At 50.1% G+C, this 25163-nt stretch overlaps 1 protein-coding gene across 1 annotated transcript in view; it reads left to right on the top strand.

Annotated features, from left to right (window-relative positions):
• The first annotated feature begins 8413 nt into the window (after positions 1-8413).
• The window catches only part of LOC309649477 (uncharacterized protein), a 664470-nt gene continuing 647720 nt past the window's right edge, over positions 8414-25163 (top strand). The window contains exon 1 of the mRNA XM_082439534.1: positions 8414-9577. The gene's annotated coding sequence lies outside the window, so the exon portion shown is untranslated. The remainder of the gene's footprint in view (positions 9578-25163) is intronic.

The following is a 25163-nucleotide window of genomic DNA, read 5'->3' as shown; positions in this document are numbered from 1 at the left end:
GAGGCATGCAGGGACCTGGGTGGGTTTATAACAGACTGACTGGAAAACTTGGAGATTTCAGATCTCAGCTGGGGAGGAAAAAGCCTGAGAAGAGACAGACCCCAGCTCTCTTGTGCTTGAGGCCAGACAGAGAAATCAGGCGCCTAGTGAGGCTTCTGTTCCTGCGTCTCTGGCAGGGGTGGGGGGCAGGGTAAGGGGGCAGCTGAAGGTGAAGGCACAGCGAGCCACTGTGCCGCAGGCATTGATAGAGCTTGGAGAAATCATTCTGAAAGGCAAATCCTCCATGCTCTGTTCTTCCCCGAAGCCTCTTTCCTTCTCCATCCTGGTGGACCGCCCCCAGGCCAGCAGAGATGGACAGAGAGGCCTGGGTGGGCAGGTTGGGGTGGGGCAGAACTCCCCTCCCTCTCCATCCCTCCCCATCCCTCCCCCCGCTCCACCCCTTCCCATCCCTCTCCACCCCTTCCAATTCCTCTCCACCCCTTCCCCTCCCTCTCCACCCCTTCCCCTCCCGCTCCACCCCTTCCCATCCCTCTCCATCCCTCCCCATCCCCTCCCTCTCACTGCCCGAAACTTGGCCTGGGCAGTTCACTGGGTGAGCCCATGCTCATGGCTTGACCCTGGATGCCAGAGAACTTGCAATGAGGCATCCTGGATCCTTATACCAAATAGAGGCCCCGGCACTCCTGGACTGCCCTGTCCTGGACTGCCCTGTCTTAGAAGTGAACTTTCTTTTTCTTCTCCACCCATCCCCCCATTCCTTTTATCCCCTTTTCTCTTTTGGAATCAAGATAGCCCGAATTAAAATCCTATATGCCCCTTGACTTTGGGCAGGTTCCTGAACCTCTCTGTGCCTCAGCTACCTCTTTCATATGAGGATAACAATAAGCTGATGTGAGGAATCATACCTGCAAAGTACTTAGAACAACAGCCCCTGACACTGAGGAAATGTCACGTGTTAGCTGTTACTAGGCAGGAGGTGGGTTCTGTCCTTTTAGGACCTTAAACTCAGCACAGAAAAAGGAAGCTTTCAGACATGCTCTCCACTGCCTGAGTTTAAAGTAAGGTCCGATGAGGACAGGGGTCACACTGGAATGTGGGATTCTGCATTTGGGTACCACTGTTGAGAAAGTAAAATCTCAAGAAGGGAAACGTCCATCCTCTCTGGAGGGGTGTGTGTGTGATAGCAGCGGGCACCTTCTGACCCCTTTTAAATATACAGACGGGGGACTTTGCCTGGGGCCTGATGGCAGCCGTTTCGGGGCTCTCGGGGGTGGGGTGGGGCACCTTCAGTCTCCCGCGCGCTAGGGCTCCGGAGGCCGCCAGGGGGCGCTGTGGCCACGCGGTCACCCGCCTGCCCGCCTCCCCGCCCGGCTCGGCCCAGCGAGCCGCGCCTCCCGGCGGTAATGCCGCCGCGCCCCCGCGAGCTGCCGGCCATCGCCGCGCAGCCTGGGCTCCGTGCCAGCTCCCGCCCCAGCCCCCGCGGCCCGCTGAGACCTCACGCCCTTCGCGCCTCAGTTTGCTTATCTACGTGGCGCCGCGCCCGCCCCCGGCGGCCACGCCTCCGACCCAAGCCTGCTGGTTTCTGGTTGTGTTCTTAAGGTCGCGGGGCCCTGGAACTCGGTGCCCCACAGATCCAGGTTCCTTCATTTGCCCCGTCAGAGCTAGCGACTTCTTCCTCCCTGCAAGCTTCCTTCCTCCCTCCCCTCTCCTTTCTCTCTTGCTGCGGGTTCAGCAGAAGACTCTGCATTTGATCCTGGGTCTCTTCTCTCCGGGGAGCTGCTCTCCCGTGCACTGGAGCATCGATCCTGCTACCCCCAGACGCCCCCCCGGACACCCTCACAGGCACCTTTGATTTGATGCATCCAGACGTGAACTCATCACTCCCTCCCCCCACGCCAGCCTGCCCTTTCTCCAGTGTCCCTTTCAGCTCCACTGTCCCCAAGAGGGGACAGAACCTCAGGGCTTCCGAGGACTGGATCGGGCTGTCCTGAAGCCCACAGGGGGAGTGTTACATGGGCACGTTCGGAGCCCCACTCCAAACACTGATTGAATCCGGCCCTCTGAGGTGGGCCTTGAATGTGCATTTTGAACAAGTGTCCCCATGATGCTAAACTTTGAGAGCTGCTGCTCAAAGGTCACTGTGGCCACTCAGAGAGTATGGACCTCTGAAATGGGTGTGAAAATGTACCGTTGAGGTGTTAGGCTAAATACATATTGGACTATTTGTAACCAGATCTATACGTGAGCCTGTTAGGTGTGAGTCTCTGTGGACGCCGGGTAGGTGGTGTGAGGGTTCAGGGCTGGGTGGGAGGCTCCAAGGAAGAGGAAGAGGGGTCCGCGAGGAGGAAGGCAGTGTGGTCTGGAGCAGGGAGGGTGCAGCTTGTGGGGGCCTGGGACTGGCAGAGGGCTTTGCAGTCCTTGGGTCTTCATGTTTTTTGAGCCAGGAGAGACCTTTTATCCCAGGCTACGATTGCTCTTTTGGTAGGGAAGGTAGCCCAGAGGGAGACAGTGAGTGAGAGCAGGAAGCCTGGCCCCAGGGCCTTGTCCCCAGGTAGGGGTCTTTCCACAGCCCACCTGCCTGGTGGAGGCAGTAGTGAGCTATAGAAAGTTCTAGAACACTCTCCAGGATGAGAAGGTCATTTCTCCAACTGGAGGGCGGCAGATCACATGGGTCTGCAGGCCTCTCTCTGTAATCCAAGTCCTGGGCCTGGAGCAGAGGAAACAGGGAGAGACCCTGGAGCCATGGCTAGTCTCCTGTGGGGACTGTGGACACAGATTCAAACGTGCTGCCCCTTTACATCTTTGCGGAGGAGGTGTGGGCATCCATCAGGGGCACCGCCTCTGTCCCTGCCCAGGCTCCTTCCTGAGCCCCTTTGCAGTACATGTTAACACCATGTTTCCATTAAGCTGGCAAAGTCATGAGAATAATTTCTTTCTGAACAGGGGGCTCACACATTCATACTTTTAAAGGGTACAGAAGTATGAATCTGCCCCCAACTCTGACCCAGCCTCCCAGTTCCTTTTCCTGGAGGCAACAACCGTGACTGGCTTCCTGGACGCTCTGTGCAGATTGAAGTGCACGTGTCCATACATCTCCTCTTAAACATATAGTACATTAGGCAGCCAGTTCTGCCCCTTGCTTCTGACTTACAAAAATAATTAAAAAAAATATATCCTGGAGGATATTCCATATCACTATGTGAGGTTGATCTGTCTCCAGCTGAGGAGTTAAAAGCATGTCTCTGGGGACACTGCCCGTACTTGAATTGGGGTCCATCACTTACCGGCTGGTGACTGTGGGCAAATTGTTTAACCATTCTTTGCTCCAGTCTCCTCATTTAAAAAAATAAGTGTATAAATACTTATTTCATGAAGTCATTGTGAGGATTCAGAGACAAAAACATTCCACACAGGCTCTGGTATGCCGTAAATGCTCAATAAATGTTAATTATCGAATAATCTCCTCATTTACTTTAATTTTGAAAAATCGCAATGTAAACTTGAAACTTCTCCCTCCCTTGTAGTGATGTCATGGAAAAGACACAGGCTCCGGAGACTCTCTTACATTCTGACTTCGCCACTTGCCAGCTGTGTGCTCTTGAAGAAATGACTTTTCAACCTCTCTGAGCCTCTGCCTAATCCATCTGCAGGATAGGAATAATGATATAACCCTTGCAAGGTTGTTGGAGGGTCAGATGAGATAATGGTTACAAAGGTACCTGGAGCAATGCCTGGCATGTGATACAGATGATGGTAGCAATACTGTTAGAAAGAACCGCAGTTAATGTGCCTGGAGTGGGATGTGTGTAGTCTCACCTGGGCCTCCAGGAACCCTATTGGAGCACTTCTCACATGCCTGGCACTGTTCTGTGTGTTCTGTGCTTCTCTCTGACACAGCTACTCTATTATCTCCCCTTTCCAAAAAAAGAGACTGAGGCTCAGAGATGTTAAGTAACTTGCATAAGATCACACAGCTGATAAAAATCTGATTTTGTGTATGTCTGGTTCTAGACCTGGAGGCTGATGGGCTATACCTTGTGCACTCACTGGGGCTCTAAGGGGGCTGGCTTCAGCACTCCCCTCTCCCCCTTGCTCTTTTCTCCCTCCCTCCTTTCCTTTCCCTTCTCACACCGTCCTCCTTGCTTCTCTTTTTCCTTCTCCCTTTTGTTCTTTTCTAACTCTCTTTCCTTAGGTCCCCCTCTGTTTGCCCAGACTCAGGACTGATGTCTGGTGCCCTCTGGGGGCCAAAGGCAGAGAGAAATAACATGAGCAGCCCCCTCCCCTCAAGGGGCTGACTCACCCCAGGGCCTGCCCGAGACCAGCCCTGCAGGGGAGTGTGCGTGTGTGTGCGTGTGTGTGTGTACCCGTGTGAGGGTTGTATGTGTACGACTGTGCACTTCCTGCGTGTGTGTCTCCATGTATGTGCTGCCTGGGGATACAGATACGCTTGAATAGTCTCATGTATGTTCTGTCCACTTCCAGAAAGGCCTGGAGTCCTTTACAACAAAGAGGCAGAGGCAGGAGGGACAGGAAGCAGGAGGGGTGGAGGGTGTGCGCTCCTGTGTGTGGTCGTGTGCGCCTGTGGGTGGCAGCTCCTGGCCTCCCTCTGCCAGGGTCCCGCCTGTGCGCAGTGGGGGGACCTCGGCGCCCAAGCACCTGGTCTGCCCAGCCAGGCTCTGCCCACACAAACCTCTGCCCGCAGGATGTGTGCCCAGGAGCCAGAGGAGGCTGGGCCTGGTGTCTCGGGGCCGGGCTGTGGAATCACACCCACCTGCCTTTCCCCTCTGGCTCTGTGGCTTCCAAGCCCCTTAATAGTTCTGAGCTCATTGGGCTTCTCTGGAAATGGGCAAATAACGGCTCCTGAATTTGGGTGGGACGGGGTGTGAGCACTCAGGCCAGCTCAGCAGAGCCTGGGCTGAATACCCTGATCGATCATTCTGGAGTGTTTCCTGTCGTGGGTGAAGACGAATGTCTCAGGAGGTGGGCGGTGGGACCTGGGAGCTCGCTGGCCCTGGGCAGGGTCCTCACCGCTGGGTTCTCCAGCCCAGCCCGTCAGAGCAGTTCCTGGCCTGTGCACATCTGGAAGCAATTGTCTCCAGCTGCTGGGTAGGGCTCAGGCTGCGGTCAGGGCTGGATGCCCGAGCTTTGGGGACCTCCCCGGGGCTCTCAGACACCCCCTCAGAGCAGGGAAGAAAGGCCCAGGAGAAAGAAAAGAACAGGATACAGGCCAGGGAGTGAGGGGCGAGGACTGTCTTTTTGTTCTAAAGAAGCTTTTGGCTTTTCCCAAAAAATCAGAAAATCCAGCGGGGGAAACCATTTTTCCTCTAGGCACGCCTACGTCTAAATCAAGCAAACCTGAGACACACATATGTTTTTGTTTCTAAACGAATCAAAGGGACTCCAGGCCTGTACAGGGTCCTAAAAGTACACGTTGAAAACTGCTCGTGTTCCGCCCTCTCCTGTGAAATTTTTGTTTCCATGACTTAAACATTCCCAGCAACTTGCCATCTCTTGCTGTGACTTCAAGCGGCACTGGGCCTCATTAAATAGTGCCAGCGTGTCCAAATTTGCTGGGGGGCTGGGAGGTGCAGGACGGGAGGGGCTGGGGGTCTGGGGCGGAAATGGATTGTTCTCTGCTCACAGACAGTGGTAGAACCATCTAGTCTGCCCCCTCATCTTAGAACTGAGAAACCAGCCCAGAGGAAGTCATGCAGCCAGGATTTTTCTTTTTTTTTTTGGCCTCACTGCAGGGCATGCAGGATCTTAGTTCTCTGACCAGGGATCGAACCCGCGCGCCCTGCAGTGGAAGCACGGAGTCCTAACCACTGGACCGCCAGGGAAGGCCCCACACAGCCAGAATTGCCCCTGAAATGACAGTGTGGGAGGGCTCTGGGCTCGCCTGTGTCCAGTAAGCAGTTTTACAGCCTCCCCTGGATGACCAGAAATGCATCTTTTTAAAAAAAATTTTTATTGGAGTTTTTTATTTACTAAATTTTTATTAGTTGATTTACAATCTTGCATTAGTTTCAGGTGTACAGCAAAGTGAATCAGTTATACATACACATGTGTCCAATCTTTTTTGTTGTTGTTGGATTCTTTTCCCATATAGGCCATTACAGAGTATTAAGTAGAGTTCCGTGTGCTGTACAGTAGGTTCTTATTAGTTATCTATTTATATATAGTAGTGTGTATATGTCAATCCCAATCTCCCAATTTATCCCTCCCCCCCTTATCCCCTGGTGACCATAAGTTTGTTTTCTACATTCGTGACTTTACTTATGTTTTGTAAATAAGTTCATTTGTACCCTATTTTTTTTTTTAGATTCCACATATAAGCGACATCATATGGTATTTGTCTTTCTGTGTCTGACTTACTTCACTTAGTATGACAACCGCTAGGTCTATCCATGTTGCTGCAAATGGCACTATTTTGTTCCTTTTTTATGGCTGAGTAATATTCCATTGTATACATGTACCACATCTTCTTTATCCATTCGTCTGTCAATGAACATTTAGGTTGCTTCCATGTCCTGGCTATGGTAAATAGTGCTGCATGTATCTTTTCAAATTATGGTTTTCTCCTGGTATATGCCCAGGAGTGGGATTGCTGGGTCATATGGTAGTGCTATTTTTAGTTTTTTAAGGAACCTCCATACTGTTGTCCTTAGTGGCTGTATCAATTTACATTCCCACCAACAGAATAGGAGGATTCCCTTTTTTCCACACCCTCTCCAGCATTTATTGTTTGTAGATTTTTTGATGATGGCCATTCTGACTGGTGTGAGGTGATACCTCACTGTAGTTTTGATTTGCATTTCTCTAATAATTAGTGATGTGGAGCATCTTTTCATGTGCTTTTTGGCCAGCTGTATGTCTTCTTTGGAGAAATGTCTATTTAGATCTTCCGCCTAGAAATGCATCTTAAACATGATGGAGCCACATCTGTGCAAAATGTGGAGACTTTATTGTGGGAGGCACGCAGTGGGGCTGGCAGAGAGCAGGGCCTGGCCCTGCTCCCGGGGTTGGAGTCTCCCTACTCACTTTCCTACTGTGTGTTATGGGGTGTCTCTCGCCTGGGCCTGCAGCTCCCCGCGTGAAAATCATAATAGTTGTAACCATACTAACATTTGTCATTTAATGAGCCCTTACTATGTGCACTTCTTACATTTCATCCCATTTAAAACTTCAGCCCTTTCAGGTGGATCCTGTTACTAGCTCCACTCTGCAGATGAGGAAACTGAGGCTCCGGCAGGTTAAGTGACTCATCCAAGATGTGGAGTCAGGTGTTGGGCCCAGGGCACCGGGGCAGACATCACCCTCTCACTGGCTACTCTGCCCTTTGCCCCCAAGCCTTTGGTAAAGGGGCACAGGGCCCTTGGATGGAGAAGGTGAAAAGGGCTGTGTTCACCATTAGGGCAGCAGGGCCCTGGTGGTGGTGGGGCTGGAGAGGACCAGGGGCAGAAGCCCCCTCTTTGGGTGCCCTCCAGCAGGCCTCCCTTCTCTCCTGGAGTCCCGCAGCCTTGGCAGCAGGGCCCTGGCCACTCATGCCTCGGGAGTTAACTCTGAGTGCTGGCCTGCAGACTTCAGCATCCAATCGGGAGGCGGTGAGGCCCACGGGCAGCCTCTTCCCGAGTTCCCCCCTCGGCTGCTGGCTGTACGCGTCCGTCCCCCACGATGGCCTGGCACGTCTCTGCCAAAGGCAAAATCAGACTGTGCAGCTCCTGCAGAGAGGGCGGATTTAACCCAGCCTCTCGCCAGGCCCTTCCAAGTGGCTGACAGGAGGCCAGGGAGAGAATCCAGGGCCTGTGCCCACGACATTCCCGGCGACAAGGACGTCTCCGGGCTGGCTGCTGGCGGCTCAGACGCAGTCTCCCTGAGCTGGGAGTTGCTAGAGGGCAGCAGGCACTGCGCTCCTCATCCCTCCCGCCTGGCTCACGGTGGACTCGTCATAATATTCCTGACTGAGGGAGCCGGGGACTTCCAGAACACTCCTCCCTGGCCTACGGGCTTGGTCAGGCCGTGAGCATTGCTCTGAGCCCACTGATGGGCACGGCTTCCTGCCGGTGACAGCTGGTACTTTTCTGCTTTATTATACTCAGTATTTAAAACAATTTCCCTTCCCTGGGGCTGGGCATTTATCTATCATAGATAAGATAAGGGAGATCAAGTTGGAGAAGGTTATGTGACAGCAGCTGGAGGGCTGCTCGGCCCCTCCACGGAGCTGCTGTGTGATTTCTGCAGTATATTTTGTTCCGCGGCACTTGATGAAATAGCAACTGAAGTGACTTGCGGGTTTGCCGGGCAGCGCAGCCCAGGGGGTGGGATTCTGCGCCTCAGCCTCGGGGGTGAGAAGGTGACACTTCTGGGTGGAGCCCTGGGGAGCTGGTGGGGGCAGGACCCCTTTGTCTGATGGATCTCAGGCCAGGGACCTCGTCCTTGATGCCCTGGCTTCGGAGTCCTGGGCAGAAATGGGTGGGGTGCATGGCGTCGGCCGTGGGCTTGGGGCGGGCTGTGTTCCGGCTGCAGGGGCCTCGCTGTGTCTCTAGTGGGTAAGACGCAGCCGCCTCCACCCCAGTTCAGTCCTGGGACCACAGACTCTCTGTCCTACACCTCAGTATTGCTCATTTGGTCTCTTCCTCTCTGGCGTGGTAGCGGGGTGGAGGTCTGGCCAGGTTCCACGAAGTGCCAGCTCTGGGGACGTCATGGACTTAGGACAGGCGTGGGGTAGGGTTCAAGGGTTTGGCACAAGAAGCGAAAGTCTGGAGCAAGTTGAAGGAAATGCAGGCTTAACAGATACCCAGCTTTTATGCTTTTCCTGTCATGAGATGCTTGTTCACTAGGAGATGGTTTCCACCAGAGGACCTGGAAGCGAGAAACCGAGAGTGTGCAGGACATTCACGTCTGCCCTTCCAGTTCCAGTTCATTCTCAGGAGTGCCCGCTGTGGCCGCATCACCTGGGCTCCCCCACCTTCTGGCTTCAGGCTCAGTTTGGCCAGTGAGAGGCAGCAGCAGGGGCTGGGGACGGAGGCAGAGAATGGGGTGTGTGTTCCCTGCCCGCTCCCTGCTGCGCTGAGGGTTGATGGTAGCTGTGCCAGGCACACAGGTAGCTATGCACACAGCTCTCTCCGTGCTCTAGTCTCTGACCTCCCCTCACACCCCGAAGCCTAGGGGTGCTGCCTGCCCCACCCTCCCTTGTTGGTCTGCCTTTTTTTTTTTTTTTTTTTGCCACGTGGCATGCGGGATCTTAGTTCCCCAACTAGGGATCAAACCGGCGACCCCTGCGGTGGAAGCGCACAGCCTTAACCACTGGACCGCCAGGGAAGTCACTGTTGGTCTGCCTTAAGCATGCCTGTACTTCTGTAAATTGTCCTGTAGTGGGTTGAATAGTGCTCCCAAGACAGTCCACATCCTCAGCCCTGGAACCTGTGAATGTGACCTTATTTGGAAAAAGGTTGTTGCAGATATAATTGAGTGAAAGATCTCAAGATGAGATTGCCCTGGGTTATCCAGGAGGCAGAGATTGGAGTGATGCAGCCACAAGCCAAGGAATGCCTGGAGCCTGCAGAAGCTGTGGAAGGTGAGGAAGGATTCTCCACTAGAGCCTTCAGAGGGATCGTGGTCCTGCCCCCCACCTCGATTTCAGACTTCTGGCCTCAAGAACTGTGAATAATACATTTCTGTTAACAGCAGCTCTAAGAAACGAATACATACAAGTCCCTTCCTTAAACTCTCCACAGTCACCCAGTTCGGTGTCAGGACCCAGGCTGATGGAGAGGGGCATCATTCAGAAGACGTCTCATCCGAAGGCCTGTGGAGAGCACAGCACCCTGCCCCCAAGTCCCAAGGGGCAGGGTCATGAGCCCTGGCCCGGGCTCTGCACTTATGCCCTCCGCCCGCCCGATGTCACCTGCAGCCTGGGTGGACAGTTCCTGAGCACTGCAGTGACTTCCCACCTGTAGCCCTTCCCACCGGGTCTCTGTGCCTGCGGCTGTGCTCCAGCTGTTACAGCATGCTCAGCCCACCTGTGTGGCAGGCTGGAGGCGCTGGGAGCTGCTGTCCCCAGGAGCAACCAACCCTTAGTAGGCTGGGGAGTCCCTCTGTGGGGCAGTTCCCAGGGGTGTGTGAACGTTTCCTAGAGGGACTTCTGTTATCTCCATTTTAGGGAGGAGGGAGCCCAGGCATGACAAGGCAAAGTGACTTGCTCGAGGTCACAGACCCAGGCTCCCAGCCCAGACGGAGTCTGATTTCAGAGCTGGCCCTCACCACGACCCTGTCCCGGGACCGGCTGGTAAGGGCTCAGAGGAGGGGAGCAGTCTCACATCTCTGAGCGCCTGCTGTGCATCAGGCGCTGTGCATATGGCAAGTCATCAGGCCCTCTCAAGACCCTGTGGCGTGGGAACTGGTGCTGTTCCCATTTAATAGAGGAGAAAACAGGTTCTGAGAGCTTCAGGAATTTGTTCAAGGTGACTCAATTGGTAGGTAGGGGGCAGAGCTGGGATCTGGGCTCAGACCCATCTGCCTCCACCCCCAGCTCCTTCCAGAAGTCAGGGCTGTCTCCCTGATGCCCCAGGCGCTGGTCAGTGAACATTTATTTTAAGCTTCATCATGTTATTGCATCTCATGAGAACGCACAGCTGCAGAATTCCACCTAGTTGGCAGGTAGGTCTTACGTGGGTTAACTTAAAAATGAGTCTCCTTGTACACGCAGAATTCACATTGGTGGGTCCTGGGAGCCAGTGCCTCAAAGAGATGACAGACAACCCCAGAGTGGCTGAAGCCAGGGCAGCGAAAGGGGTTCTTAATGAGCACGTCCTCAGAGCTGCAGGGCAGGTGCTCAGCCCTACAGAAGCTGACCAGACACCGGATTCAGTTCAGCCGCCATGCATTTCCCTCTCTCATCGCCTCTGCAGCCACACCTTTTCTGGCATCGCCTCCGCTTGCTTTTGGCATCTTCTCTCCTGCTCTCTGGCCTCCAGTGGATCTCCGCTTCATCCCTCCTCTCTGTCCTGAGGGGCAGGGATCTTTATCCTCCTGTCACAGAAGGGAAACCAAGGCTCTTGGGAGCATCAGCGCCTGTGGTTGTAGCTGGGGCGTGCTGGAGCTCTTCCTGGCCTAGTGCTCTCTCCTACCCCTACCCCCCCCACCCCGCTTTCTTGTGGGGAAGGAAAGGACGCATCACGCTGGAGAAATGCTCAGAGTGAGGGCGTCAGGCCCGGGGGAGCCCCAGTTGGGGTGAGTAGGGCGCGTGTAAGGCCAGGTGACTAATCCTGCCATTTCTCCAAGATCAGATGACCATCTCACGGAAATAGCCGTGCTTGACGGCAGCATCAGAGGGGAATCGTTGGGCGGGGAGCATGGGTGGGTCTGTGTGCTCATGTCGGGGAGTGTGTGTGTGTGCATGTGTGGGTGACCGTGCATGTACGTGCCTCCACGTGCACGTCTGTGTGAGGGTGAGAATGTGTGCATCTGTCGGTATGTTTATGTGTGTGTGTGTGTTGTGTGAATCTACGTGTGTGTGTGTGCATGTGTCTGTGTGTGAGCATACGATTATCTTGGTGAAGGTGTGTACACGTATATCTGTGCAGGTGGGTGTGTGTCTGTGAGTGTAAAAATGTATGCATTGGGATGTATATATATGTGTATATCAGTGTGTGCCTTTGTGTGCAGGTAAGTGTGTGTGTGTGTGTGTGTGTGTGTGTGTGTGTGAGAGAGAGAGAGAGAGAGAGAGAGAGAGAGAGAAGTAGTGGGTATATGTAGCTGGGGTTCAGTTTCTTTTCAAGACTCTCTTAGAAGACATGTCAGGGGCCTTTAGAGACACCTGGGGAGACATGGGGTCAGGGATGCCCAGCCCCAAGGCCCTGACCATGGGTGGGTGGCCAAGCGGCTCAGCTCACAAACGCTCTGCACTGTTGGCACAGATTCCTGGCACAGTCATAGGTGTACGACTCTTGGGGCCAGCAAAGGACAGTCTTTGAGTTACTCAGGCCCTGGATGCAAAGCCCAGCTCTGCCTTCTCTCTGTGGACCTTGGACAAATTAGTAGCCTCCTCAGGCTTCTGTTTGTTGACCTTTAAAATGGGGTAGTAACTCCCACGGATTGATGGGAGACCCCGAGGGGACACAGACAGGAGAAAGCTCTGCGGCCTTCGAGCACTGGGGACTTCCCGTCCTCCCCTCCCCCTTCTACCTGGGCTCCTGGCTGTCCTTGGAGGTTGGCTCTATGGAACATCATGTCTGAAGGCATCTGAGCATATCACACCAGCTGCTTTGCCCGATTCCCCCAACAATCAGGCTATAGCCTGGACTGCACGGGGCCCAGATGTGTCCATACATATCACTCAAAGTGCATTTCCACCAGGACAAGCCATTTAGAAACAGAACCCTCCTCAGACAGCCATTTCTGTGCAGGTCCCAGGGTGGCTGTTGGGAGCTGCGGCAGGACTGAGACCGTCTCACTGGCCACGTGAAGCTGCACAGTTACCCTTTACTCTGGTGCTGGGGTAAAAGCAAGGGCTTCAGAGGCAGATAAAGAGGGCTGAAATCTTGGGTTGGCCACTGCCCAGCTGTGTGACCTGGGGCAAATTCCTTGACCTTTCCGGGCCTCGATTCTTGCCCTGCAAATCCTTGCTACCTAGCTGACCTGCCTGCCCAGTGGGAGCTGCTCTAGGGAGAGTTAGAACAAGGTGTCAGTATTAGTTTTCTCTTGCTGCTATAATAGATCACCACACCCTTAGTGGCTTAAAACAACACAATTATTATTTTATTTTAGATTTGAAGTCTGATGGGTCTCACTGGGCTAAGGCCATGGTGTTGGCAAAGCTGTGTTCCTTTTGGAGGCTCCAGGGGAGAATCTGTTTCCTTTATTCACCTTCTGGAGAACACCTGCATCCCTTATTAGCTCATGACCCCTTCCTCCATCTTTAGAGCACATCACTCTGCTTCTGTCATTACATCTCCCCTGGCTCTGGTTGTCCTGCTTCCCCCTTGTAGGTGCCCTTGTGATCACATTGGACCCATCCAGATAAGCCAGGAGAATCTCCTATCTCAGGTGCCTTAATCGATTCACATCGGCAAGGTCCCTTTTGCCATGTGAGGTAACATATCACAGGTTCTGGGGATTAGGGTGGGGACATCTTTGGGGAGCCATTATTCAGCCTACCATAGTACCCCCCTAAGATGAGAAGTCTCTTTGGATGGCAGCGTGGGTGTCCCCCAGTGCCCCCGCCGAGAGGTGAGATGTCCATCACTCACTGTGTCGGTCATTTTACAGACATTTATTAAGTGCCAGCTCTATGCCAGACTAACCCGTGCCCTCAGGGAGTTTATGTTCTAGCTGGGCAGACCAGTGACAAACATTAAAATTTATGACATGGCAGGTGGCGACAAGTCCTCTGGAGAAAAGTAAAGCAGAGTGAGGGCATGGGGTGGTGAGGGCTGCTGCAGAAGCCTCTCTGGGGAGGTGACATTGGAACAGAGCCTAAGATGAAGGAAAAGAGTGAGCCAGCCCTGCGGGTATCAGAGGGCTGATATGTTCCTGGTTGTAGTGGGTTGAATTGTTCCCCCCCGCCCCCACCCCGCCGCCTCAAAAGATACGTTCAAGACCCAACCCCTGGGGGCCTGTGCATGTGATCTTATTGGAAACAGGGTCTTGGCAGATGTAATTCAGATGTGAGCTAAGATGATAGGATGGGCCCTAAACCCAGTCACTAACGAAGCCTGCAGTTGGTCTTCCTGCTGTAGAGCAGTTTACCTCTGGCTGGTGAGCTGATCAGAGCAGCAGCCTCTTCCTCTCCTTCCTGGTAAAAGGAAAATAAATAACAGCAGCTGCCCTTTATTATTCGTTCACTGCCAGGCATGTTGCAACCATCATCTCTATTCTCACGCAGCTTGGCCAGGCCGTTATTGTTAGGACCCCATTTCACAGATGAGAAAACTGAGGCTTGAAGACACTGAGCGATGACAGTTGCCTACACACACTCAGCTACTGAACTGAGGAGCTGAGACTCAAGCCCAGGGGTGCGCTGTTACCCTCAGCCCTACCGTGGGTGCAGTTTGAGGGCCCTACCGTTCATTCTTTTCTGTTGTCTTTCGTACAGAATAGCCAGTTAAAACATATTGATTTTTGCCTCTGTTAATGATCACTTAAGTCTTGACAAGAGAGTTCAGTTCAATCAGAACTTTTGACAAATCCCAAACTAGTTTTCCCTTCTATGTTATTCATTCTGTAAACATTTGCTGAGAGTCCCTACGTACCTGGGACACGCTGCAGGGTTATTTTCTCCGTTCCATCTTGAATAGACCTAATTCTATCTACAGTTTTGAAAAAGTAGTTTCTTTGTTGGTATTTGGGTAAAATCCTCTGAGTATCCACTGGGGCGGCCTCAGTGGAGCCCAGTAGCCATAGCTGGAAACCTCGCCTCTGGACCGGGAGTCACACCCCTGATGCTTGTTCCCCGGTGGCCATTTGAGCCCATGGCTCTTCAGGGCCTCCTGTCCACCCGTATCTCCCTAGTGATGCCCGCCCCTCCCCTGGGGGAACACACACACCTCGTGGCCTCCAGGATGCCACTGGTCCTGGCTTATCTCGTGCTTTGGTCCCAGAAGCCTTTCTTCCAACTCTTTGGAAAGCTGTTTTTCTTCCTTCTTTTGACTTCTGTTACTGTCACTGACAGATCCCAAGAGCAATCAGGATGGCCATGTTTGGGGCATCTTTGGTGACCTTGGGCTCCTGAGAGCAGCGATTCTTAAAGCCTCTCAGCTGATGGCTGGAAAGCCGATGTTTTGTCTGCGCCAGGATGTGTGGGTAGAAAAGACATAGTTGGTGGTGGGAATTGCTGAGGAATGGCAGAAGAGCTTCACGGAGTAGCTAAAGCAAAAATATATCAACTGAGATGACAAGATATCAGTTATTGCTCATCCAGTTGACCTTGACTCAAAACTATTAACAACAATGAAGTAACTACTTGAAAATGCCCAGGCTGCAGGGTCTTGCCGCACCAGAGTGAAATACAAATGGCACAATTTCTCCAAAGAGCAATTTAGCATCATGCACTGAGATTTAAACAAGCTCCTACCATTGATCTAGCAATTGTTCTTCTAGGATGGAAGTTAGCTAAATCAACAGATGCAAAAATATTTATGTGTGAGGTTGTTTATCATTGGGTATAGTGGCAAAACTTTGGAAAGACCTTAAGTGTCCAACTATAGGGAAGTGGTTAAATAACCTATGTCCATCAGTCCATCCATTCAATGGAATGATATGCATCCATTTAAAATGATGCTCATGGGCATTTTTGCTGCCATGAAAACATAATAATCATGGTAATAGCATTTATAATGGGCCAGGTACTGCTCTAAGCACTTTGCAAGGAATAACCCAGCAACCTGGTGATGCAAGGGCAATATTGGAGTGATGCCCACATTATAGATGGGGAAACGGCAGCCCAGGAAGGTGGAGAGCCAGAACTTACTAGCTCATGTGGCACTGGGGGGTCTGAACCCCAACTGCTAACTACCATCTGCCACTTTGCCTCTCACTGTGACCACAGAGATGGAAAAATCAAGGACACAAAACTTCATGTCTCACCTGATCCATTTTCACAGGGGAAGATGTCTGTTATGCATAGAAAAAAGACTAGAAAGGAAAACATCTGTAATGGTGGGAGCCTGTGAGTGGTGGGGTTAGGGGTAATTCTCTTCTGTCTGTTTTTAGATTTTCTAAATTCTTTATAACAATTGCTATATTACTTTTATTACAAAAATAGGTAAAGTGAGACAAGAGAGGCAGGATACAGGGAGATATCTGGCTGGGTGGCCAGGATCCGGCCCATCCTTCTCCTGGGGTGGAGGATACATGGGTGATACAGGGTATGCCCTCGTCTAGCTCTTGGCTGTTCCTTGCCTTCTGGGAGGGAGGTGGGGGGAGTGTTTTGTGCCTCTAAAGAAAGAAACAGAGACCCCTGTGTCCTCTGACTCTGGTCATAGAATCCTGGGGAGACAAACTTGGGACATTCCTTCCTCAAGGCTTCTTAGAACCAAAACATAAAGATTGGAAAGAGGCTTGAGGATTATCTGGGGCATCGGTTTTTCATCTTTTTTTTTTTCTTCTGGTGGCAGAACACTTCAAGTAGGTCTTACTCATGAAGCAGGGCAAGGAAATGATTATCTTGACATCTAGGACCCAAGTTTCTTTTAGAGAAGAGACTCTTTTGGAAAAATCCCTTGAGGGACTCCTTTGGATGAATGTGAGGTTCTAAGGATATGATCTAAAAGGAGATAGTAAAGCAAAAAGCACCTTTCTCTATAAGAAATGAACACAATTTTTGGCATGGGGGAGGGGAGAGGAGTGAGGACTTAGGTACCAAAGCAGCTGGTACCAAAATACTTCGATTTCTGTTTCGCTGATTGAGCCCTAACTGATGCAGGGATGAGAGAAAGTTTGACTTGACCTTGGTATTCAGCTTTGGGTGGCTGAACAGACAAATGCTTATTCAGTGTCATTTCTGGAACCTGTGAAATTGTGAGTCATCAGCGATTGAGTGATCACGTAGGTTATCATATTATTTAATTTACATAACAATTAGGTAATAATATGAGAATGTACATCTTTTCCACATATTGTTAATATCTAAACATTCACGTTCAAATATAGGTAAGCATTGTTGAAGTATTACAGAGTCAAATCTTTTTGTTTATATTTACAAATTTTATCAATTGTTGAAGTATAAGTTATTGCAAGAGTAAAGTACTGCAATAATTAATTTTGATTATGAAAGTTAATTTTATTTGCTAAATCATCTTAACATATTTTCAATTGACAAATAGGGAGGTAGAGTAACAGTTAATACAGATATTGAGAGTATTAGCTAGATAACTTTAGGAAGAATACTATTTCCTTTCTGAGCCAACCAATGTTTGTAAAATTTAAATAATAATACAGAGCAGAATAATAGAAATTAGATTATATCACAATTATAATATTTTTAGAGTTGTTATTGTACCTGCATGCATAACATTAAAGAAAATAAACTTTAACAACTGCATTCAATTTTTAGTTATTTAATTCTATCTAGGAATTCTATTTAGGTCATGAGGATTTCAAGAAAATATTTGGGTATTTTTCCATATCCTGGGAGGATGAATTGGAAATAGAATGTCACCTTTGCTACCTCAAAATAGGAGGACAAATTCCAAAATTAGGTACAGCGTTCATGATGAATCTGATCCACATGTAATTCAGAATATAAAGAAAAAAAGAAAGTGTTGGAGAAAGATGAGGCAACCCCCCAATATCTTGCTTCTCCCATGACCTCAGTTGAGAGGGAGTATTTATTTAATATCACAAATGCAAGCTTGGCGGCCATGGGGCCACCTGACCTCTGACAGTTCTGAGGAATTATTATTCCTGCCCTGAGATGTTGAATGTTCAGTATGTGACTACTAAAATGTAAATTATAAAATCGTAATAATAATGAAATTTAAAAATAAGATGCCAGAATTGTTCTTTGATCTCAGAAGTAAATTCTATGATGGTGTCATTTGGTTTCACTCGGGCCAAAATGCTAATTTTGACACTTAGCCATCTGGCCTAAGCGTGCATGCCTTGCACCATGTATACAGTTTGTAATTGCTGGTTTGCCTGTCTGCATCCCCACTAGACTGTGACATGCATGAGGAAGGGACTGTGGTGCCACTTCTCTGCTTCATCTCAGCAATACAATTTCTGGCATTTGTAAGTCCTCAATCAATTCTTGTTGAGTGAACAAAATACAGCACGAGGCATTATTATTGCTACCACCTAGTGCACAGCTGTCAGGCAGCTGTTGGGTAGTCAGGGCCTGAGCCCGGCGTGCTCACACCCCCATGTATCATTCAGTATGATTTTAGTTGTGGCCGTGAGGACTAGAAAAATCAAAGTAAAATGGCTCAAGTAATACAGAGAATTAAGGAAATTTCTTGACTCGTGTCTGTAGAGTCCAAGGTTGGGTAGGCCTTAGGGGCCGTGTGCTTCCCCAGTCCCTGAGGTTTATGGGGCCCGCCCTCCACAGCCTGCTTTTATCTCAGCCTTTGGGGCTGTGACTCTTCATTTCCTCCAACTCTGTACTCCCCAGAGAGGAAGACTTCTTTTCCCCAACCATCAAACTCATGCCCTGGGCTGCACGCTGATTGGGCTGATTGGGTCACGTGCCCACCTTTGTGCCAATCACTGAGGCGAGAGAGGATGAGACTCGGCTGATTGGTTTAGGCAAATAGGGTCCACCAAGCAGGCTCTCCGTGACCCACGGGGCAAAGTGGAATGGAGTCCAGAATGGGCTGGGTGGGTGTATCAGTTTCCTATTTTTTCATAACAAATCGTCACGAACTTAGTGTCTTAAAACAACACATATTTTACTATCTTAATGGTTTCTGTGGCTCAGGAGTCTGAGTGTGGGTTAACTGGGGGCTTTGGGTCTCACCAGGCTGAACTGTGAGACCTCGGGGACCTCTTCCAAGCGTGCTGGTGGTCGGCATGATTCAATTCCTTGTTTCCTGTCTCTGTTACCTTGCTGGCTGTGGCAGGGGACTACTCTCAGCTCCTAGAGCCGGCCCTCAGGTCCTGGCCACCTGGCGCCCTCCTCTCACAGCATAGCTGGCCACCTGGCCCCCTCCTCTCACAGCATGGCTGGCCACCTGACCCCCTCCTCTCACAGCATAGCTTTTTGCTTCGTCCAGGCCAGCTGGATACGCCTCTCTGACTTCTTCCATCTCTGACCTCTGAACCCTGTAATAAGAACTCCCCTGATTAGATCAGGCCCACCCCCCAGATAATCTCCCCTGTGATTAACCAAAGTCAGCATATTAGGGACTTTAATTCCATCTGTAACATCTCTTCAGCTTTGCCATATAAAGTAACCTAATCAGGAGAGAGACACTCCAATGTCTTCATAGGTTCTGTCCACACGCCAGGGGAGGGGATTATACAGGGTGTGTACATCGGGGGTGGGAGTCCTGGTGGCCGTCTTAGACTCTGCCTACCAAAAGGGGTGAGCATCACCCATGTTCCTGATCCCCCTGCAGATCTTGTCCAGGTTTCCTGACCCTCAGTCCCAGCTGTGCCCACTGGGACAGCCGTCTCCAAAGAGGGACATCTTTCCCCTTTCTGCCTCTGCCTCTGCTGGGTGCAGACCCTCTGTACTGGACGAAGCATCAGGGTGAGTTAGCAGCTGGAAGAGATGTCAAACTCCAGTGCTGACCAGAACTGCCAGAGGCCGGGACTAACGTTTTCCAAACAAACTGTGAAGTCTTTATTTACTAGATGACTTTTTTTGGTGCTTACTAGGTGCTAACTATTGCACTACATATCTTTCCTCCATTATCTAATTGCACCATCCCAACAACCCATGAGACTGTCATTAGTGAGATTTCCATTTTCTTCCTATTTTAAAAAGAAAACAGGGGCTCAGACAGGCTAATTTGCCCCAGGTAGTATGGCCAGCAGGTGGCAGAGCTGGGACTTGAACCTGAGGTCCCACAGACCACAAAGCACATGTATTTCACTACTTAGGTAGCAGGCCTGCCCCCAGAACGTTCCAGACCAGGCCACTCAGCTCCACATTTTGCCGATGGAGAAAGGGGGAGGCATAGGTTCAAGGTCCCCACCCAGAAGGTCACCGGCATTATTGGTTTCAGTTCAAGTCTGAGCCTGGGGCTTGCCGGTCAAATCCAAGTGCAGGGGACAGTAGCCGCTTTGCCCCTCTGCATGCCTGGGAGCGCCACGCCTGGGATCTGTTGGGATAGATCTTGCAGGCTTTAGAGAGCCGTCCACAAGGGAAATCCTCACAGGAAAACGGTCCATTCGGTGCCAGGTGGAGAGGAAAATGCTGGTTGCTTTTTAATTTACCTTGTGAAATGGCTGCTGCTGGGCGTGAACGATGGCCACCAGGTCACGGGCTGAGAGCCAGGCACTCTTGGGGCCCGATCCCTACTCGGGAGGATGTAGAGGGGTTCGAGAACACAGCCGGATATTCCCTGCTGAGACAACATTGCAAAACTCTGAGCACACTCAGGAGCTGGGCTCTCTGCTTCAGGGCATTTTAATTACTCGGAGAACTGGCAGCACGGGAGGCAGGACTGGGCGGAGGACAGCAGCGGTTTGGCTGGGGTGAAATGGCCCAGATATTGCAGCTGCTTCCAGCTCTGCTCTGCTCGGATGCATCCGGCAAACACTCCCAGGCAATGCTGTCCAATTGAAACAGAATATGACCCATGGATGTAATTTAAAATTTTCTAGTAGCCATAGAGGGAATTGGTAAACTCTATTTTAATGCTATACTTTAATTAAGCTGATATAGTAAAAAAAATACTATCATTTCAACATATAATCACTATAAAGATGAATCTTTTATTCCTTTTATTGTACAAAGTCTTGCAAATCCAGTGTGTATTTTATACGTGTGACACATCTCAATTCGGACTCGCCACATTTCAAGGGCTTACTAGCCATAGGCTGTATTGGTTTTCTGCTTAGTACAACTCTCCTATCACCCTCCTCTGCTCAAAGACCTTCCATGGCTCCCTATCACCCAACCTATTGGAGCCAGCTATATAGTATGGTAATTTGTGTTTCTGCCTGCCTCTCTCTCAACATTAAGAGTTCTTATGGGGTCTAACAAGGCACTTATTACGCACCTACTGTGTCCTAGTGGGAAGTTCCCTGAGCTATGTTAATTGTCTTTTCCATCAGCTCTCAATAAGTCTTCCTGGGATACATTGTGTTAAATGCTTTATGTAATTTTCTGATTTCTCAGTACAACCCATGAGGTAGGTATTTAATTTCCATTTTACAGATGGAGATCGAACCCAGATTTGTTGGATTCCAAGTTGTTCTTTCAGCTACATTGTGTCGAGCCTGACACCTTAGCTGGACACATTCTAGGTTCTCAGAAAACATGTATCAGCTGTGTTGAAGTGAAACTATAGTTTCTTGGCTCGTTTTGGGGATGAGCATATGGAAGTGGCAGGAGGGGCCGGAAATCTCTTGACTCGTGTGTCCTTCTTGGTCATCGGGATGCTCTATCAGCTTGGGCGCCGGGAGTGCTGACAGCGGCCTCTGTGGGAGCTGGGTGGAGCAGAACCAGCGCTCTAGGCAGCCAGGCAGCAAATTGGCACAGTGAACACCCCTCCCTGCATCAGGCTGATAACTGATGCTCAGCACTGTGGGCTTCTCGGGCCACTGCTACTTGCGTGATGCATGATTCACACTCGTTTATTGCTGAGAGTATTCACACTCGTTTATTGTTTATTGCTACAGAGTAGGACGCTTAGCCTTGGTACCTTATTGAGAGCACCATAAAGATAAAGACGAGCTACTAATAAAATGTCAAAAGAAAATGTCAATTAGGATTACCCCAAAAAGAGAGGCCAACGTTATTGTACATTCTTTTAGTGAATTCCCTCTAATCAGTCAAATAAATGTGCAGTCCTCCCACTCGGGTATGTGTTTGTTTGCTTTAAAACATTATAATTACATCCCCCACTTTGGAAACTTCTGGGAACCGGAAACGCCACATATGGGCTTTGGCTAAGAGGAATGCGAGCCAGCGGTTTGGCTGGGATGAAACTGCCCGCCTGTGGAAGTTATGGGGTAAGCATTCAGAAGCAGGCTGTGCCTTGCTCTGCCCTCACTCAAACACCCTCAGTGGCTCCCTAGGGCTTGCTGGCATCAGACCAACTCCACTCTATACAGAGGAAAGGGAACTGGGCAGGGAACCTGGAGAGGTGAGTTCTGCAGGACCTTGAGCAATTCCCTAACCTCTCTACCCTCTGCTTCCTCTTTAGTGAAACAAGAGGCAGGTCTAGCTGCCCCAGCCCTGAAGCAATGATGATTTCCATAACCATCACCAGGCTCTCCCCTTCCCATCCTGCAGTTCTTCACATCTCCCTCTTCCTGTAAAAAAACATTAGAGCTTCAGTTTATATTTAGGTTGTATTTATTTATTCTATTTCTGTGTATGTTTGAATATATATATATATATACTCTCTCTATATATAGCTGTTAATAGAGTATAACACATATATGCCTAAATATAATAAATAAGTACTGATACATAGGTTGGTGATGTGTCCTGTAAAAGCTTTTTGCTAAAAATTCTGTATGATTAAAAAAAAAAAGTGGAGACAATTAGTATGAAGAATGAGAACCCTGTAGATGAAATAAACTGGAGTCTGAAGACCTGCTATAAGATCCTGGTCCTCCCTCTGGCTAAATGCATTGCCTTGGGCAGTGCTTGACCTTCCTCGTCCTGAAATAAGGCTAATCTGGTCTGGATAGTTCATTTTAAGGGAGGTTATTCTGAGGGCTGAATTACATAGTGCTTGTGAAACTTTGGTAAACTGCATCCTCTATCTAATGAATGGGGCAAAAAAAATGGGGCCATTCACAGGGGGCACCTGCTTACACCAAGGGCTGTGATGGGTTTTATACACTTTGGCTCAGGAATGATCACAAAGGTCCAGAAGGTGGAGGTTATTATCCCCATGAACAGCTCAAGAGAGAACTTCAGAGAAGTGGGGGCTTGGTCAAGGTCACACAGCTAGTGTGTATTCCTGTCTGGTTTTGAGTCTAAAGCTCACGATCTTCCTGTTGTGTCAGACTATGATTTGATCTTCAGAGCTCACACCGTATCCTGTAAATCAGCTTGACAATTTTCTTCGTGTCTTGTTGCCGGCCTAGGATAGATTTGCTCATTTAAGATGGCATTGACCTTATCTAATAAAAAGAATCAGGATCCAAGGAGTCTGTTTAATTCATTATTAAAGATCATTTCCTGTTATTATCTTCCCTGTAGCAAAATGAGCTGTTAACTCTCCTGTTAGCATAACCCAGCCAGGATTACTAGGAAATTAAGAAAAAAATCAGTTCAGTGATATGTGAGCCGAGCTCAGGGAATTCCCCATCTTCGGTGCATATTAACATTATGCCTTAGAAGTCGAGGAAATGTTCTGTTAAGTGGAAAAAGAGCTGCAGAAATTTTACTTTCAAAAGTCAAGTAAAAAGTTACTGTTTTTTTCCCCAAGTGAAATTAATTTTTGTCTCAGGGCAAGAAAAAGTAAATTAAAATCACACGTGCCACCTCCTCCTGAGGCCCAGTTCCTCCTGGGTTTCCATCCCCGTTGGCTGGAGGTTTGGGTTTCTCTAGCCCAGTTTGGGCCTTGGAGAATGCCAGGCTGCAGAGTTTCTGCTCCTGGAGCCCTTGACTACGGCAGAGTGGGGGCAGCCTGCCCTTCCTTCTACCTGCCTACCCTTTCAGGTCTTTCCTCCTGGGCAGTTGTTGGCGTTAGAGAGGGGGGCAAGAACTGAGTTCCTGGTGCCACAGGGAGGGCCTGTGTTTCGTGATATGGGGTGGACACGAGGTTGCTGGGACGCTGACCACCTCCCCCTCCACTGGGCAGTGAGGTGTCCGTGTAGACATAGTTGGGTGCAGAGGAAGTGGGGAGCTCCGGGCAAAAGGACTGGGCAGTGAGCAGGTGTTTAAAGGTAGGAGAAACCCAAATGCATGAGAGGCACGAGCTCACAGTTTTGCAGCCCCCTGGGCCCCTGGCTGGCTGTGTGTGTGGGCGGCACACGGCAGCCTGGTCTGGCGAAGGAGCCACTGGGCTTGGAATAGAGGACGTGAGGTGGACTCCTAGCTCCCTAATCTGACAGTCTTGAGGCCTCAAGTCAATCTCACAACTGCTTTGACCATCAATTTCTTCACTTGGAAGATAGAAATTTGCTAACATCCGGGGTTGTGGAGAGGATGGCGGGGCTGGAGGCTTCACCAGCACAGGACTCCAGGGTTTCAGCACAGCTGTAGGTGACACTGCTTGGCCAGGGACACAGGAAGGGGCAGCACTTGCAGAGTCCCTACCGTGTGCCGGAAGCTCTACTGGGCTCACGACATAATAGTTATGGCTCAAGTTCTCGTGATTCAGTAATTCTCAAGAATACAGTATTAGAGTTAGAATAATCAGAGTGTCGACACAGTCAGGGATCGTGGGAAGCCCAATAGGGTGGCCAACTTGTCCTGGTTTGTCTGGAACTTTCCTGAATTTACTACTGAAGTCCTGTGCCTCGGGAACCCCTGCACTCTGGGCACGTTTCTAGGCAAACTAGGACAGCTGGTCACCCTACAGATCTTTGTTTTAGAGATGAGAGTCAGGATCACAGATGGGCTCAAAGTCATACTTCTAGGGTGCAGCAGAGCTGTTTTTAACCTGAGCCCGTGATTTTGGGCAAAGATAGAATCCATCCTGGCTCGTGCCTGATCAGGACTCACATCCCGCATGGTGAGCATCCGAAGAGACTAAGTTGCTGTGGGCTCCTCTCACCTTTGGGTATCTGACTTATAACTGTTCTTTGTTAACTCCATTGTCTTTAATTTACAAGAACTGCAGCCATCAGGAAACCTCTGGATACTTTGTCTTTAATGTAACACAATTTGATTACAAATCAGCACAGTCTGCTGGTGGGACAGACTTTTCTGGAGGCTTTCAGCCTTCTCCGGACACTTCAGCATGGTCTCTGCCCTTTGTGTGTCGGGGGGTGTCCAGTGGAGGCTGCCGAAGTCCCCTGCCAGGGGAGGGGGCTCCCAGCCCCCAGGCAGCCCATTTGCTAATGGGAGCATCGAAAACACTTTCTCTCGTGGATGTGTGGGTGAGGGCTATTCTTTGTGGGTCCCTGGACCCAGTGTGCCAGCAATGCTTTGCAGTTTCGCCACAAAATTTTGATCAGTGTGTAAAATTTTCTTTTTGTTGCAACTGCCGATAGACACTATTGTGGCCGGTGTCAAGGAGACCAGGTCTGGGACTGGGGTGATTCATTTGGTTGAAGGTAAAAGATGAGAGCCATGAAGCCACAGCACAGGAACACATATGTTTATATTAGAGAGCTTTGTCTTGTGAATGTTTAAGTGGCTTGGGCAACGTCGGCCCTCCTGAAAACTGCCTTACAGGGGAAGGGCAGAACCTGGTGAGCAGTGTCCTCAGTGTGGCACTTTGATGGAGTGGTGAGACCTGGTTACACGCCGCCAGGGACACAGTGGTACTTAGTGAGCATCATTTGGCGTCTTGTAATCCTGTCCTGTGTGCCAAACAGACTTTTATCACTTAATACCGTGCCTGCCACAGACACCAGAAAGTTGAGAA

The sequence above is a fragment of the Balaenoptera physalus genome, assembly GCF_965194825.1.
Source record: "Balaenoptera physalus genome assembly, chromosome: 19".
Classification (NCBI taxonomy): Eukaryota; Metazoa; Chordata; class Mammalia; order Artiodactyla; family Balaenopteridae; genus Balaenoptera; species Balaenoptera physalus.
The sequence above is the reverse complement of the archived record's forward strand: the minus strand, read 5'-3'. Positions and strand labels throughout refer to the sequence as shown.